Source organism: Mesocricetus auratus, unplaced genomic scaffold, assembly GCF_017639785.1.
Source record: "Mesocricetus auratus isolate SY011 unplaced genomic scaffold, BCM_Maur_2.0 Super-Scaffold_100009, whole genome shotgun sequence".
Lineage (NCBI taxonomy): Eukaryota > Metazoa > Chordata > Mammalia > Rodentia > Cricetidae > Mesocricetus > Mesocricetus auratus.
The window spans coordinates 87,021,973-87,032,663 of record NW_024429193.1 but is presented as its reverse complement, the minus strand read 5'-3'; the positions used below and the strand labels follow the sequence as shown (position 1 = coordinate 87,032,663).

Below are 10,691 nucleotides of genomic sequence, written 5' to 3'. Positions count from 1 at the left end.
AACTACTTTGAGTTCTGAAAAGGCTTATTCTATAATCAACCAATGTTAGAAGTCCTAGTAATACTTGTACAAATGAAGACTGACAACACCCTAGCATATGTCTCTAGTAAATGAAATAGTTTTTTGCTTATTACAATACAAAACATATTATAGGTATACCACACATTACTACAAGGCAAGCAGTTATAGAATGATCAAGATTGAACTCTAAAAGATATGCTAAATAAACAACAAGGGGTTTAAAGACGTGCAGAAATAGATTGCATAATGCTTTATTAACTTTGAATTTTCTGAATGTTAATGAGAAAGAATTGACTGCCGTGGAGAGAAATTAGATAATAGAAAAAAACCTATAGAATTAAATCAGCTGGTATATTTTAAAGATGTGCTGACCTCAGAATGGGAACCAGGATGTGTGTTATGTTGGGGAAGGGGGTTTGGGAAGAAGAAAAGTGACATATACCACAAAATTGATAGAGATTAGGGTTTGAACAAAAGACACTCCTTGAATAGAAAAGGTGATAACTAATCAAAGAGTATGGCCATTTAATCTAAACTAACTTTAAAACTAAGAAATGCTTTTCATTTTTTCAGATATTGCTTGCCATAAGGGAACTTTCCCAAATTTAGGGTTGAGGTAGGGTTTTGTTTTTATCTTTTCAGGATAATGAAGGCATCCAGCTAAGAAATCTGAAGACCACTGGATAAATGAGACATCTGGAAAAAAGAAAAAATCATGCAGATAAAATCATTCAGGAAAAAGATTAAATTACTGTATTAGTATATCAAATCTCCAACAGGATAACATTTCATAAATCTTCCCAAATGTTTGTTTCTGCTTTTCTCTACAGACATATAATACAAATGGCCTTTCTGTAGTCATATTCCAATTAAAAATTAAAGTTTACTGTGCCTCTTGGGAGAGTTGCTTGGAGCTGCACTGGTGTCCGCAAATGATTGGCTTCACAGGAGATCTTGGGTGAGGCCTTCTCTCCTTGTGCTGGGAATCTGTGGCAGAGACTGTGTCAGCTACTCACTTTGGATACCTGATTTCACTGAGCACCCAAACAGCCAAGGCTTTGCATACCTCATCCAAATGCAGGTCACATCCTCCATCCTGTCTGTCCTTAAGCTCTTTGTTGCAGTTTTCCTTGTGCCAGGAATTAAGGTTGAAGGTGGCATTGGTCAGTGATGAAGTAATGCAATGCATTTAATTGACCTCAGAGGTAGCACTGAATCATCAAATGCAGTGTTATCATAATGGGTAGCATAGATGTCTTACTTATGGTTTCTAGTGCTGTAAGACACACCATGACCACACCAACTCTTATAAAGAAAACATTTAAATGACACTGGCTCACTTACAATTTTAGTGTTTCATTTCATTATCATCATGAAGGGGAAGCATGGCATCATGCAGGCAGATGTAGTGCTGAAGGTGAGAATTCTACAACTTGCAGGCAACAGGAAGGTGACTGGATGTCACACTGTTGCTTGAGAAAAAGAACTCAAAGCCCATCCCCACACTGACACATTTCCTCCAACAACCCCTATTTCAATGAAGCCACACCTCCTAATATTACCACTCCATTTTGGGGCCATTTTCCTTCAAACACCACAATAGACAAAGCAATGTTCATAATAGCCCAGTCTGTAATGCTCAGCACAGGCAAGGAGAATTTTATGGTGGCATGATTCATATGGATCTTTGGTACTTGCTAGTCAATCTTTGTATTTCCAGGCATGACATAGATAAGTAGCTGACTATATTTCTGTTTGGTCTGTATAAACATAAAATTCTCAAGCAAATGAAAGGAAGGCTGCATTGGATCATGGCAAAGGCAATATGGGCCAGTGAGTCAATTTCAAGACTTGAGCCAGATTGCAGATCCAGCACCCTTGAAAGAAAGGGTGGCTTGGTTCCCCTAAGGAAGGATCCTGAGAAGACACCTAACAGGTTTACAGTTAGCCTTTCTCCAGTTCTTTCCCAGAGGGACCTATGGCCTTTTACAATGGGTATCTGTTTACTGGGGACCAAAAACATTCAGACTTCCTGGGGTCTGTTAGATACTGGTTCTGAATTGATGCTGATTCTCAGGGGTCCCAAGAAAGATTGTGGTCCTCCAGTTTTAAGTAGGAGTTTATGGAGTGTTATCTGATATCAGAATTACTGTAGGTCCCATAGGTACCCAAACTTATCCTTGTAAGTATTTCCCCAGTTTTAGAATGTGTAATTGGGATAAATATGCTTTGAAATTGACAGGATTCTCACATTTATTCCCTGACTTGTGGAGCATGTAGTTGGCTTTCTCATCAGGGAAATGTGGGGTCCACCCTGCTCCCAAATAAAGACACAGAGGCTTTCAAATGTCCAGCCTTAATGTAGCTTATTTTCAGTCATATTTTCTAACTTAAATCATCCTGTTTCTCTTTTTCAGTGTTTTGCTTCTGACTTTCAATTTACCTAATTCTATATATCTTTCTTTCCTTCTTACTCTATGGCTGGCTCGGTGTCTGGGTGACTTAGGTGTCTGGGTGTTTGGATGTCTGGGTGACTGGATGAATGGGTCCTGGCCCCTACCTCTATATCCTTCCATTTTGCTCTTCCTTTTGAGCCTAGGTTTCTCCTCCCATTTATTCTCTCTGCCTACCAGCCCTACCTATCCTGTCTCTGCCTAGGTATTGGCTGTTAGGCTCTTTATTCCAGCAATCAGGTACCTTAGGTATTCAAGGTAACATAGTTACAACCCAACTTCATATAATTAAACACATATCCTCACATCATTAGATAAATGCAACATAAATAAATGTAACCCATCTTTGCTATTTAAACCATTATTCCACAAGTAAGGGCTATTATGGCTGAAAATGCTAAATGGAAGTCTTTAGAGTTGCCTCTGCCAAAGCAAATAGTGAGACAAAACAGTATCACATCTCTGAAAGAACTGCAGAAATTAGTGCTAATATCAAGGACTTGAAATTTACAGAGGTGGTGGTTCCTACCACATCTCCCTTTAGTCTCCTATGTGGTCAGTGCAGAAGCAGATGTATAATGGAGAACAATGGTTGACTATCAAAAACTCAATCAGGTAGTAACTACAATTATAGCAGCTGTACCATATTTAGTGTCCTCACCTGAGCAAATCAACCCATCTCCTGTTACATAGTATGCAAGTATTGATTTATAAAATGCCTTTTTCTCAGTTCCTGTACCCCAAGAAATAATTTGCTTTCAGTAGGCAAGGAGAACAGTTTTGCTTCAGGGATATATGAAAAATCCTGTCCTGTGTCAGAACTTAGTTAGAAGGGTTCTTTATCATCTCTGTCTTGCACAGAGTATCACACTGCTGCACTGTATTGATGGAATTATGCTGACTGGACTAAGTGTCCAGGAGGTAGCAACAACTTTGAACTCATTGGTAACATGTATGCATATCAGAAAATGGAAAATAAATCCAAACAAAAATCAAAGACCTTCTACCTCAGTGAATTTCTTAGGAGTCCCATGAGTGGGGCATGCAGAGATATTCCTTCTAAGATGAAGGATAAATTACTGTACCCAACCCCTTGGCACCAGGAAAGAAGCACAATATTCAGTGGGCCTATTTGGATTCTGGACACAGCACATTCCTCACTTGGGTGTGTTTCTCTAACCCATGCACCAATTGACTCAAATGCTTGTATCTTTCTGTAGGGCCTAAAACAGGATAAGGCTCTTCCACAGGTCCAAGCAGCTGTTCAGGCTGTTCTACCACTTGGACCATATGATCCAGCAGACCATATGGTACTTGAGGTGTCAGTGGCAGATAGGGATGCTGTTTGCAGACTTTGTCAGGCCCCTATAGGTGAATTACAGAAGAGAACTTGGGGATATGGAGCAAAGTCTACCATCATCTCTAGACAAGTATTCTCCCTTTGAGAGAGAGCTCTTGGCCTGCTATTGGTCTTAGTGGAAACTGAACATTTGATGAAAAAAACACCAAGTTACCAATGAGACCTGCCCTGCCCATCATGAACAGGTTGTTATCAGACCCACTAACTCATAAAGTATGACATGCACAGCAGCAGTCTGTTATCAGGTGGAAGTGGTATATATGAGATCTGTCACAAGCTCTTCCTGAAGGCACAAGAAAATTACATGAAGAAGTTTCCCAAATGCCAATGGTTTATTCTCCTGTTACAATGGTGTCTGGTGCCAAACATGTACCTATACCCTCTTCAGGAGTTCCCTATGGAAGACTGGGGCCTGGTTTACTGATGATTCTGTACATTATACAGGAATCATCCAGAAGTGGGAACTTGCATCATTACAACCCCTTTCTGGGATAACCCTGACAGATACATGTGAAAGAAAATCTTCATAATAGGCAGAACTTCAGACAAAATGCATGCTATTATTGTTTGTTTTGAAGGAGAAATGTCCAGATGTGCAATTTTTCACTGATTCATGTCTGTAGCCAATGGAGTGTCTGGATGGTCAGGAAGTAAGAAAGAACATGATTGGAAAATTGATGAGAGAGAAATCTTAGGAAGAAACATGTGGATAGATTTCTCCAAATGGGCAAAGGATGTAAACATACTTGTGTCTCATCTAAATGTTCATCAAAAGGTCATATCAGTGGAGGAGTTCAATAATCAAGGAGATAGAATTATGCATTCTGTGGAAATCCCCAGCTATTCCGGTCATTGCCTGATAGACCCATGAGCAAAGTAGCCATGGTGACAGAGATGGAGATTGTGCATGGGTCTCAAAAATGTGAACTTCCACTCACTGAGGCTGACCTGGTTAGAGATGCTGCTGAGTGCCACATCTGCCAACAGCCAAGACCAATTCTGAGCTACACATATGGCAATATTTCCTTGGGTGACCAGCCAATTACCTAGTGGCAGGTTGACTACATTGGGCCACCATCCCTGATGACAGGATAATAACTTGCCCTTACTGGAGTTGATAGTCATTATAGTAATGGATTTTCCTTTCCTGCATATAATGCTTCTGCCAAAACCACCATCTGTAGACTTATTTACTCTAATGGTACTCCACCCAGTACTGCTTCTGACCAAAGAACTATATTCATAGCCAGAAAACTGCAACAGTTGACCCACAACCATGGCATCTACTGGTCTTACCATATTCCACATCATCTTCAAGCAGCTAGCCTGACAGAAAGTTTAAATGACCTTTGAAGACACAGTCTCCACACCATTTATGTGGCAGCAGCCTGGAGAGCTAGTGCAGGCCTTTCCAGAAGGCAGTATATGCTTTGAACCAGCAGCCAATATATGGTACCATTTCTCCATTGCCAGAATCCACAGGTCCATGAATCAAGGGATGGAAAGGGAGTAGTTCCACTCACTATCATCCCTAGTGACCCACTAGGAACGTTTGCTACCTGTTTCCATGACCTTAAGTTCTGCTGTCTTAGTTTTTGCTCCAATGGGGGGGAACACTTCTACCAGGATCCACAAGAAACCTCCCATTGGACTACAAACTCTGATATCACCAAGGCCACCTTGGGCTTCTTGTGCCCTTGGGCAAGAGGCTAAGAAACCAATAACAGTGTTAAAAGGGGTGATTGAAATAGATTACCAAGAGGAATGTGATTACTTCTCCACAATGGAAGTAAGAAGGATTATGTCAGAGATCCCAGGTTTAGGTGAGCTTGGGTCTCCAGGGGCCACTCCCCATCCCCTGCCCAACACCCATCCCCTTTATCTTCCTGAGGGCCTGCTCCTGGCATCCAAAAGACCTGCCCACAAAGGAAAGACTTCAGCCCTCCCAGGCCTCAATCCCTGGCGATCACAGCTTCAGGAAAGGCATCAGCCCTTCCAGGCCCCAACCTCCAGCAACCCCAGCTTCAGCTTCAGCTTCAGTGTCAGCATCCCCAGCTTCAGCTTCAGGAAGGACGGAGACCAGTGGAGATGATGGAAAGACCCCACCTGCACCCACTGGAAGAAGAGATGTGAAGAAGACAGAATAAGAGCCCACTCAGCAATAGAAAGACTAACATGACTCCACCAGAATCTACGATAATACCTGTCAAAAATGCTAATTTGGTTCCAGGGTCCATTTTCCTCCCATAGATTATGCCAGTTGCCATGGTTACTGTGAAACTGTGTTCCCAGCCTCCACAGAAGGAAGCAGAAGAAGGTGCTCAGAGAGTGCACAGACTGCCATGTTTTCTTCACTTTGTCTACATTTACCAATTACAAACTTCTGGTTTAACTAGCCACACAAATGTAGTTTATGTACTAAAACCCATCTCCCCTTTTAGAAATCATAGCCCCTGACTCCATTAACACTTCCTGCCTCTTAAGTTTTGTTCAGATATTTGTTTTCAAAGTCAAGCCCTCTCTGAGACATAAGACACAGACATTGTCAGATCTTATTTGTTTTCAGGCTCTGAGAAATGCATGTATGGTGTCTTTGCTATTTCCAGAGAACTGCTAATTGTGTCAGTATATAAACTGGACACCTTGTGGGATCAGAAAGAACATTTTGAAAAATAAAGAGACATGAGTAGAATATATCTATTAGCTGATTCGTTCACCCTCAGATCCTTTTAGCCAGCCCCCATGCTTGCCTTTTAGCATCCTGCCTTGAAGGGAAGTTGAGGCTGGTACTTGGAGGGAAATTGAGGCTTGTCCTTGGAGGTCTGCATACTCCTCAAGAACATGTTTCAAGGGATCTGACTGCCTCTTCTGACCTCCACAGCACCAGGCATGCAACAGTGAACAGACACATAGTCAAAACTAGCATTCATGAAAAATAAAATAAAAATGTATTTTAAAAATGATTAATATATCTACTTGTACACTCCACAGGAGACTTAGAGCAAAGATGCTCTGCCCCTTGGTCTCCCATTTCAGCTCCACCCCCCACACACACACATAATTGGCTTTCTGATTCCAAGTCAGATCCAAAGTTAAATCTGTAAGGTACCAAATGGCAGCTCTCTAAGGCATCCACTGTTTTTCTTGAGATTATGTTTTGAGAAATGTAAGGTTACCAAATCAATCCATGGGAGATGAGACTGCCACCTTTAAAGAGGGGAGGAGCAATTCTTGGCCTCACATCAATAAGTGAGGAAACATTTCACAGAGAGTGAGAAAAGGAGGAGGAGATCCACCGTTTAAAAAAAACTGAACTCAGAAAATGTATAAGTGCAAAGCAGCTGGGGAGTGGAGTGGAGCCACCACCAGGAAAGACTCAGTCCTGATGGAGAGACGATTCTATTCCATCCAAATTGAAGCTGCTGCTACTTCTTGTTGTGCTGGATTTGGAGCTGACCCTAGTCTGTGTCCATGCAGAAGCAAAAAGTAGTCTCATTGGAAAGAACTTTAATCCACAAAAGGTAGACTCATGGGGCTTGGGGAGGTCTGACCCAGGGGATGCTCCTGGCAACTCTGAAGCCAAGTGGGGCCTTTGAGGGGAGGGTTGTGGCTCCTCTCTGTGAGACAAATAGAGGCTTCAGACTGTGAAACAAGACCAGCCGCATGGTATCCATATCTAACAATTCCTGCAGTCCCTCACTCCCACTGAGAGACAGAGACAGGATCTTATGTATTTTGCCAACTGATGTGAGATCTAATCCTGTGTATGCTAATGCCCAGGCCCATGGATCAGAGTTCTAGTGGAAACATGTCCATGAAGTGTCCCTGCCCCTCCTCTCTTAACAATTCACTTATCTATTACAGATTCAGGGAAAATGGCATTCCATTCTTTCGACCTCTGACAAAAGAGAAATGATAGAGGAACATGGAAGCATGTGAGATTTTGTAGAGTACATTCGTCTCCTCGATAACTCTTCCTTAGCTCTTAAATTACATACCATGTAAGTGAGGTGTTCTTATCTGAGAAAGAAGAATTGGAAACCTGTAATGGTCTCAGGCCTACACACACACACAAGCTCAAACACACACACACAAGCACAGACACACACACACACACACATACACACATACATGCACAAAGTAACATATGCCCCTCTTTGCATGTACACATAAAGACACAGACAGAGACACACATACACACACTGAGAGAGAGAGAGAGAGAGAGAGAGAGAGAGAGAGAGAGAGAGAGAGAGAGAGAGAGAGAGAGATACTAAACCAAGATTTCAAAGCTGGGGCTTTTTCAAAAGTCAGAGAATAACATTGGTGACAGGAACAAATTTACTGGGGATTTAATAAGCAAAGGTCAGAGGCATTTCTGAAATCATAATGAATGAGATGTATAGCACAGCTTAAATGGAGATTATCATGAGTTAAATATTTCTGACTAGTTGTTAGCCACGAAATTCCACCCCTTCAACTGCATTAAAGGGGGTATTAATTCTCCTCTGTGGATTGGAGAGGTATATTGGGCAACATTTGAAAGCACTAATTTGATGCAGATGGTGGACATCTGGGTGATAATCTGCACAAGTGAGTGACAATGGGAAGTAGTGACAGTTGTGACAGTGATTTGAAGTGATTGTCATTCTTTTTCTAAATGATAAGCAAATATGTGATTAGTAAAGTATCAAGTATAAGTGAAATAATACAAATAAATGACTTTGTTCATTTTACAAAAACATTCAAAAGTTAAGTGGAATTAGAAATGGGAGATTTGGGTAGAACAGAGGCTAAGGGGGCTAGCCATAGCAGTATCCTTAAGAACCAGCTGACTGTATTTCACAGTGTCGACGGAGAGTGCACAGAGCTGTATTTAGTATGTGACAAAACAGAAGAGGTTGGTGTATATATCATATGTAAGTATACGAAAAGTCTACATATCTATCAATAAGGAACTTAGTAAACCCTAATGTCTCTATTGTGGGTGGGTGTGTCTGTGTGAGCACATTTGCCTTATTGTTGGGAATTGAAATCAAGGTCTTACACATACTAATCAAACTCTCCACAACTGAACCACAACCCCAACCATCTTCAGACTCTCAGTTGCTTCCTGATCATTGTTTATTTAGCTAATGCAACAGGAGCCATCTAATAACTAGCATGCCAGTCTTGGGCAGGTGGGACAAGTAAGGTAGGATGGTTTCTCATCTCCTTGCATCTGTCTGATTCTACCCCAGTGGATGCCACCAGTTCATATCACTTGGGATGCAGCAGCAGGTACATAATACAGTGAGCTTATGAAAGACAGATAGAGATCAATGGAAGCTGCTGATTGAAGTAGACAGGCTTTGGAGAGGAGAGTGGCTGCTGTGACTAATTGTTTACTAGTGGTTACCTCACAATGTCCAAAGAAGTATAGATAGAAAGCACCAGACATTTTCACCCATCTCTATTAGAATATGCATTTTAATTTTTACCCATGATATAGAATAGGTAAAAGGTTTCAATTATTTTCTGTGAATCAAATAATTTCTCAGTTGTGTACCATTTCTTCCACAGATAACAAATATAATAGATTTACTGTACTTTATACAGACTATGCTGATTATATTATAACTCATCTCAGACATATCAAGAATGGGGAAACATTCCAGTTGATGAAGCTCTACGGTAGAGTATTTTCCCACAGACACTGGCCATGGGATGGGAGAAAAAGAGAAGAAAGAAACCCTAGGTTTAACATGGTTTTTCCAGCCTGGCCCTAAACTGCCTCTTTTTTCCTTACCTACTGCAGACAAATGGTCACCTCTGTCATCCCCCAGGCACAGTGGTGGGGGTGGAGGTCTATGAAATCCCTCACTATGCCAGTAAGATATCCTATGGATGCCAAATTCATGGCAGGTCATGTCCATGCCTGATAATCATGTTGTCAATCATTTTCTCATCCTTCTGGAGGGGCCCTGTCCCATTCATTATTCAGCTCTGTGAATGTGGTCAATACACAAGATGCAATCACTACTGTCACCATTTTTTTCACAGGCTGGAAACCAAAGTTGAGTTCAAAAATCAAGAAAAAGTTTGGGGATCTATGCAAGAAGCAGGGAATTGTTAAGGAAAATATTAGACCTAACTGAGGCTGGTAAGTCAGGACTCACACATTTTTATTGCCTGATTTTATATCATGGAAAGAACATACCAAGAAGCAACTAGAAACATGTTGCCCCTAGAGAAGCATGTAGTATCTCTTGCGGAAATAAATTGGACCTGGTACCTGAATGTGTTCTTATTCATACCCTGCAGATCACTGTCTCCAGGCCCAAGTTGTAAGAATGACTTGAGCCTCCAGGTGGGTAATCTCCAGTGAGAATGAAAAGCGTGTGAGCACAAATGAGGTTCTCTCAAAAGCATTAGTATTGTGCCCTAAAATTATAGTAAAAATAATTGATCAGGAACATTTGAGGAGAGATTGAAATTTGGTTTCCAAATTTCTGGGTTTATGATTTAGTCCTGTGATGAGCTTTTCAGTAAGTGACCCAAGTGTTCAAGTAAGGAAACAAGGATTTGGACAGATATAGATGCTGTACTTTCGTGTGAAAAGTGCTCAGCAAAGCATCAATAGTCATTAAGAATGTGAGTGTAGATGTTCACCAGTGGCTGGGTCCACCTCACTCCCACTCCTGCTAATAACATCTTCCTGTGAGGTCTGTACATTCTTACTCCTTACATGGGAATGGAGCATCACAATCTGGATTTCTCATCCAGCCTGGAGAGCACCATGATCTCCTTCATCTATCCTCTTTCCCAATCATTCCAAGGCTTCATTATGATGATATGTGAAAACCTTTAAAGATGCTTTC

At 41.3% G+C, this 10,691-nt stretch overlaps 2 pseudogenes; both read left to right on the top strand.

Moving 5' to 3' along the window:
- The first annotated feature begins 1,832 nt into the window (after window positions 1-1,832).
- On the top strand, window positions 1,833-5,661 carry LOC121142162 (annotated as a pseudogene).
- A 438-nt stretch (window positions 5,662-6,099) lies between these two features.
- Window positions 6,100-10,172, top strand: LOC121142161 (annotated as a pseudogene).
- The last annotated feature ends 519 nt before the right edge of the window (window positions 10,173-10,691 follow it).